The 7,782-nt window shown below is 41.4% G+C and overlaps 1 pseudogene; it reads right to left on the bottom strand.

The window, feature by feature from the left end:
• Positions 1 to 1,364: 1,364 nt before the first annotated feature.
• Positions 1,365 to 6,153, bottom strand: LOC130028572 (transcription factor Sp3-like; annotated as a pseudogene).
• Between the last annotated feature and the right edge of the window lie 1,629 nt (positions 6,154 to 7,782).

Below are 7,782 nucleotides of genomic sequence, written 5' to 3'. Positions count from 1 at the left end.
AGATGCAGATCAAAACAATGAGATATCATCTCATACCACAGAGACTGGCCCACATCCAAAAGAACAAAAGCAACCAGTGTTGGCGTGAATGTGGTGAGAAAAGGACTCTCCTTCACTGCTGGTGGGAATGCTGACTGGTTCAGCCCTTTTGGAAAACAGTATGGACGATTCTCAAAAAATTAGAAATTGAGCTCCCATTTGACCCTGCAATACCACTCCTGGGAATATATCCCAGAAAGGCAAAAAAAAAAAAAAGTACAGTCAAAATGACATCTGCACTTCTATGTTCATTGCTGCACTATTCACAATAGCCAAAATCTGGAAAAAACCCGAGTGCCCGAAAACAGATGACTGGTTAAAGAAACTTTGGTACATCTACACAATGGAGCACTATGCAGCTGTTAGAAAAGATGAAGTCATGAAATTTACATACAAGTGGTACTACATGGAAAGTATCATGCTTAGTGAAATGAGTCAGAAAGAGAGGGACAGACATAGAAAGATTGCATTCATCTGGAGAATATAAGTAACAAAATAGGAGACTAACACCCAAGAATAACCAAGATAAGTACCAGGACATTCACTGTATGGCTTGGAGGCCAGCCGCACACGCTAGGGGAAAAGGAAGCTCAAATAGAGAAGGGAGCACCAAGTAAAGGTGTTCGGGGAATCCTCCCAGGATGGGAGATGCATGCTGAAAGTAGACTATAGACCAAACATGATTGCCACTCAATGCCTCTTTTGCAAACTACAGCACCCAAAAGGAGAGAGAGAACAAAAGGGAATGTCCTGCCACAGGGATGGGGTGGGAGGGATACTGGGAGCATTGGAGGTGGAGAATGGGCACTGGTGGAGGGATGAGTACTCAATCATTGTATACTTGAAACTCAAGCACAAAAATTTGTCTACAACTGTACCTCATGGTGTATCACTAATAAAAATTTTTTTAAAAAAGAAAATTATAATTTTTTTATCATAACATGATTTCTTCCACTCATCAACATTTTTAATCTTACAATAGATAAATACCAACATGTTCTCATTTTTACACTAAACCACAGAGGATTGGTGCATTTGGTTAGACTACCATCCACATTGTTAAATTCAATTTTCTCTTTATATAACTTGGTAAAATTTCATTTCTTCTAGATTCCTAAAGTACCTACAAAACCCATTCAATATTACACTTTTAATATACTATGGAATATCATACAAAGTAAGGTATTTCAGTGTCATGTATAACCAAGTTACTGTCAATCCAAAAATTTTTGTACATCAATAAAAAGACATCTAAGAATTTAGGAACAATATTCTTCTCATTATTGTATAAAAATAACCACAATGAATAAGTATTTGTGTAATATTTACTCCATTGTCTCATTTTCAGAAACTGAGAAGCTGTAAAAGGTATTTCAGTGTTGGTAAAGATATCTTCATTGCTGGTGTTGGAAATATTAACAGTTCCTATCCCTCAAACAGAACCTTGTTGAATATTTGCAATGATAAGTGTTGTTCCTCCTGCAGTAATCAAAGTATCATCTCGTGTAGTCTCCACAGATGCTAGCACCATATTGCTAGAGTGAATACCTTTTTTATTCTGATGTGTTAATATGTTTGGCAAGGTGGTCACTTCTCAAAGTGTTTTGAACATTCTTGACAAATTTCTTCTCACCTGTATGTTTTCTTCTGTGCCTCTGTAATTTATCACTTCGAGTAAATCTTCTACCACAGAACATCCAATTACAAACAAAAGGGCGCTCCCCAGAATGCCAGCGAAGATGAGCTCTCAGATGTGAGGTCTTCCCATAGACTTTGCCACATCCTAGTATATGACAAATGTGTTGCTTCTTTTTCCCAAGATTAGTACCTCTCCTACCATCTTCTTTACAGTTGGGACAGGTGCAAGCTACCCTCTGAAGTCTCTTCCTTCTTGATGTTGTCGGTCCCCTTCATCTACCACTTGTACTCTTACGAGTGTTAGATCACTGGTATTCAATGTAGAATCACCACTGAGCTGCCACTCTTCAGTATCAGGTTCTTCTTCCTTGATCCTAATATCTGAAGGACTGTCGGCATTCTCTCCAGGAATACCAGTAGAATCTATAGAGTTAACTGTAACTCTGTAGATTTGGCAATTGATCAGTGCTTAAACAAACTGGAGCTGAAGTCAAGGCTCCACTTGCTTCAACTTGACCAAGCGTGAGTGTCTGAACAGGTGTCAAGGTTATTTGTTGGGCAGCAGTATTATGTATTTGCAAGTTCTGGATCCCTTGTTCTTGAAAGGTTTGCCAAGTTATCTGTCCAGAAGAGGTCACTGTCTATGCCTGTATTAAAAAGGTTCCAGGATTTAGCTGCAACTGTAGATTTTACAAAGCCTGTTGTGATATATTTTGACCACTGGCTTGCACACTGTGGATTGTCTGTGCTGTAATAATACCTTGCACAATTTGGGCTTGACTGGTTGGCTGCTGAGACTCTTGAAGCTATAGATGTGTAGGCTGTGCTGTAGAAACCTAAATATTCTGGGCCTGAGTCTCTTCAGAAACAGGCGACTGGATATAATTTCCCTGAAGATCTGAAGAATGGACTTTTCCACTAGACGTAGTCAAGTTCTTTGTGTTTTGTTGCAAAATACCTGTACTATCTATAGTAACAGGTAGCTGTGATGAAGAGGACATTGGCACAAATAAATCTGTATCAATATTAGTTTCATTAATATCAGGAGAAATTCGCTCACCAGTCCTTTCTGAATTGTCTGAACTATCCATAGCTTGCCCTATATTTATCAAATGTCCATTGGCATTAATTCCTGCAGTCATTGTCTGAGAACTTCCCGAGAGTCCCAAAGAATCTAGATCGACACTATTGATTGATACAAAGGTAATATTTCCTGGCAGACTAAGAGGCACATTAGCAACTACTTGAGTTTGGCCAGGAAAAGATGAATCACCAATTGCAACTCCCTGGACCTGGACTTGACCAGTCTGAGGCGTAAGAGTCTGGATATTAGCAGGAGGAGTTTCAAAAGAAAGCAAAGTTTGATTAGAGCCAGGAATGATCTGAATTTGACGACTTTCTTGATTTATACCCCCATTATCTGACGAGCCTGTGAAACCAATTTGAACCTGCTGACTACCTGTTGACTCAATCTGCGGTATTATTTGATATTGAACATTGGACACTGTACCATTTGATGAATCTGATCCTGGTGCAACTGAAAATATTTGTTGATTCTGCAAATTCTGAAGGGGAAGGACATAATACCCACTTGAAGTAGCAGCACCTGGAATCTGTAATAGATTACCAGCTTCATCTTTTATAGTCGAGGGTGTAGTTGAAAAAAAGCTCCCATCGGTTTGGTGCTCCTCCTAACAGTGCAGAAGCCAAAACACCTGTCTGGGCCACCGCCGCTGCTGTTCAAGTCCAAGGCAACCATTTCCTCTTGTTCCAGGGGCTTTTTGGGAGCTGCAGGCACAGCGAGGGGGAGATGGAGAGAGGAGGTTGTGTTGGGGGGATGGGAGGAGGCGGGAGGAACTGGCTTCGCCGAGGTTACTCCCTGAGTTTCGACCCGTGCCCCACACCTTTCTTTTTAGAGTTCTAAAAACGTTTTTTTATTACCTTTCCATTGCAGCTGTAACGAATTACTGTGAATTTGGTGTCTTAACCAACACAAATTTATTTTACAAGTTTTTAGTGCGGGGGGAGGGGGCAAACCTGGCAAGGCTCAGAAGCTACTCTTGACTTTGTGCTCCAGGGAACCATGGGATGTCAAGAAATGAACTCAACCACCCGGCAGACAAAGCTTGCACTCAGCTCTTTGACTAATCTCCATCTCCCCAGTCCTCATGTTACAGTACTATGTTATTAGAAATAGCAGAATATGCCTTCCCCACATATGCTACTTTGCTGTGTTGATTATTTTGAGTTCTAACTGCTTCAAAAACAGCCAGTGCCGGAAGTTTTTTCTAAACTTTCCTTCTCTGCCTAAGGATAGAACCTCCCAAAGGAACCCAATTGTTATCAGTCTCCCCAGGAATTTCAAACCCAGAAAGATTTCCTTATCAGAAAGGAGCCTAGAAATTAGCCAGAGTGCCATAAGCTATCTTTCCTCTTGTCTGTTATTCTAAGGGTTCATTCCTTTTTTGGTGGGGAAAGGCATGGTCAGGAATCAAACCCAGGTCTTCCACAAGCATGTACTCCATTCTTTTTTCCTAAAAGTCACTTATTCCCAACAGGCAAACAACCTCATCGACTTTTCTTACCAATATAGCATTTAATCCTCTTGGAGTTACTCATTTTCCCTTGAATTTACTCATCTTCCATGAATATGTGTCTATAGAAGCATCTGTGAGCTTTATTTTGTTAATCTGTCTTTTGTTATCAGGTGGTCTCAGGTAAAAACTCAGAAGTTAAGAGAAAAAAAATTGCTTTTTATCCACTAAATTTTGTTTTCTCTCCTGAGACTAAGAGCAAGGTTAACAGAGAACATTTCTTTCTGGAACTTGAGGAGGGAGAATTCTTCCCCTTACCTTTCACTTTTCTTGTTCTTAAACAGTCTTAATCTCTTTCCTTCTTCAGTTCAAGGCAGGATCAGTTGAATCCCTTTTTGTAGTGCCAATGCTCTGACGCCCACCCTCTAACTTCCTTCCTTCTGTCTTCCTCGTGCACTTTTAAGGACTTAGTGATTAAAATGGGATCACCTGGATAATTCAAGGCACTCTCCCAGTTTACAGGTTAGGTGATTGACAATTTGCTCCATCTGCTCCCTTATCCCCTTTTCCACATAACATTACATGTCCACAAATTAACTATGGAAAGAGAAGCTAAACTATACTGCTAACCTGTACTCATCTCACCTCTCAGTCAAGACTCTTATACCAATTTGCGTGCTTAAAACATGAACATTGGCAGTGGGTAGGGAGGGTTGGTGGGGGTGCTGTCACTATTGAGCTAGCAAATTTTAAATTTACCTCAAGAAGGTAATTAGGATGAGGAGTTTGTGAAGAAGACCAATACAAGACTTTAAGTGACCAGTAATTGACCCAGCCATGCACTCAGAAAGCAATCTTCCCTCTCCTATATCTCATCTGTGGTAGACATTACTGATCAACCAGAAACCATTGTTATTTTAGGATTCTTCTCCACACACCATGCCCACTGATCACTGGTACTATGGATCAGAACTGGCACACAGATTATAAATTTTTTCTATTTAAAATCTGGACAACTGCAGTAGTAAAAGACTTTCAGGAACTTTTATGGCAAAAAGTAATGGACTAAATTTTGATTTTGGTCACACCCAGTGATGCTCAAGAATTATTTCTGCCTTTGTACTCAGGAATTACTACTCATGGACTCAGGAGAGCATATAGAATGCCAGGGATCAAACACCGGTAGGCGGCATGCAAAACAAGGACCTTGCCCACTATATTATCTCTCTGGCCCTTGCACTGGTGTTTTTAAATAGGCAAAATAAGAGACTACTAGCTGAACTATAGTAAAGTTAGCCTTCCAAACTTTCATTTATCACAAATGATGACACGATGCTCCCTCAGGAAAATGATTTTCTTAAATTCCATTCCCAAGAGATAAAGGGCATGGTAATTGATTCCATTTTATGACGGCCCCAGTCAGAGTCTTCCAAAGAGAAAGTCAGATGAACTGCTCTCCTGGCTTTAAAAAGTATTCTTTGCATTTGCCTACAATATTCCTTACTCAGAAAAGCATTTAGGGGGTTAAACTGAGTCACCTCCACCTAAAATTCTGATTACCACTGGCATTTTTGCAAGGCTGATGGCCAGGGTTTAGATTTAAGGTTAGGATCCTTTTCTGTAGCCAGTGGGTTTTGGGATTTTTTTTTTTTTTAGTGTGATGAGCTGCTCAGGATGGAAGAGCTGGTGGTAGGTGCCAGTGCGAATTTCATCAGTGACTGTGGACTCCAAGCCTACAAACACTCCAAGTCCTGGGCACATGCTTACCAGTGTCCGTTTCACTGAAGAAGGTGTTGAAGGAGTCGTCTCCTCCCCCAATGGTCTTGTCACTGGACATCTGACCATTGGGCTGGATGCCATGTTCCAGGCAGTAGAGCTCCCAGCAGGCATTGCCAATCTGGACACCAGCCTGGCCAAGGTGGACGGAGATGCACTCACTCATGATGAGGACTTTCCGGGTTTGGGGACAGGAGAAAGCAAAGGATCAGAGTCAAGGGTCTCCCACTAGCAGACTACCAAGGAGTCAGCGGGAGAAGCAGACTCCTTGCAGAATCCGGGCCAGGCTGTTTTCACTTGGGGTGCCCCAGAGTGGGGCGAATGAGAGCCTTCCATGCCCCAAGGTATCCAGCCCTGGCAGCTGACCTCCACTACCCAAACACCACCACACTCCAGGCCACTTTCTGGACCGTATGGCCACTTTGCGGCTGCACGACACATTAGACACTTCCTACCCATTTCCCATAATTACTACACCATATTTGATGGGGTTCAGAAGTAGGCAACAAAACTATACAGAGAAATATATATATACATATATATATATAAGGTAAGGGTATATATATATATATATATATATATATATATAAGGGTTGGAGCGATAGCACAGCGGGTAGGGCGTTCACTTTACAAGCAGCCAACATGGCCGACCCGAGTTCGATTCCTCTGCCCCTCTCGGAGAGCCCGGCAAGCTACCGAGAGTATTCGATATGCCAGACACAGTAACAACAAAGTCTCCAATGGAGACGTTACTGAGCCCGCTCGAGCAAATCGACGATCAACGGGAGGGCCTTTACCTTTACCTTTATATATATATATATATATGTATATATATATATATATATCTTGGAGAGCCCGGCAAGCTACCAAGAGTATCCTGCCTGCACAAGCAGAGCCTGCAAGCTCCCAGTGGTGTATTTGATATGCCAAAAACAGTAACGATAACAGGTCTCATTCCCCCGACCCTGAAAGAGCCTCCATTGGTTGGGAAAGATGAGTAAGGAGAGGCTGCTAAAATCTTAGGCTGGGATGAATAGAGATGTTACTGGCACCCGCTTGAGTAAATCAAGGAACAACGGGATGACAGTGATACAGTGATACTAGTTGGGCTAACTAGATAATAAAAAAGAGTAAAGTAAAGTAAAGTAATTCAATCCCTTGGGGGGATGGGGGTGGGAGGGATATTATCCATGGTGGTGGAAAATGGGCACTGGTGGAGGGATGGGTATCTGATCATTGTATAATTGAAACCAAAGCACAAAAAATTGTAAATCTACAACTGTAAAAAAAAAAAAGTAATTCAATCCCTGACAGAAATCTCCTTTTATGATACTTCATAGAGAATTCACATAGTGCTAAGAAAATCTACATTTACGACAGACCCTACCCAATATTGTCTTAAGATTTCTGGTGCCACTCTTTACAATAGCCAGAATCTGGAAAAAACCTGAGTGCCCGAGAACAGATGACTGGTTAAAGAAACTTTGGTACATTTATACAATGGAGTACTATGTAGCTGTTAGAAAAGATGAAGTCATGAAGTTTACATACAAGTGGTACTACATGGAAAGTATCATGTTAAGTAAAATGACTCAGAAAGAAAGAGATAGACATAGAAAGGTTGCATTCATCTGGGGAGCATAAAGTAAAAAATAGGAGACTAACACCCAAGAATGGCCAAGATTAATACCAGGAATTTTACTTCATGGCTCAGAGGCCAGCCACACATGCTAGGGGAAGAGGGTGCTCAGATAGAGAAGGGAGCACCAAATAAAGGGTGTTGGGAGGATCCTCC

Source organism: Sorex fumeus, unplaced genomic scaffold, assembly GCF_029834395.1.
Source record: "Sorex fumeus unplaced genomic scaffold, SorFum_2.1 ptg000003l, whole genome shotgun sequence".
NCBI lineage: Eukaryota > Metazoa > Chordata > Mammalia > Eulipotyphla > Soricidae > Sorex > Sorex fumeus.
This window is presented reverse-complemented; position numbering and strand designations above follow the sequence as displayed.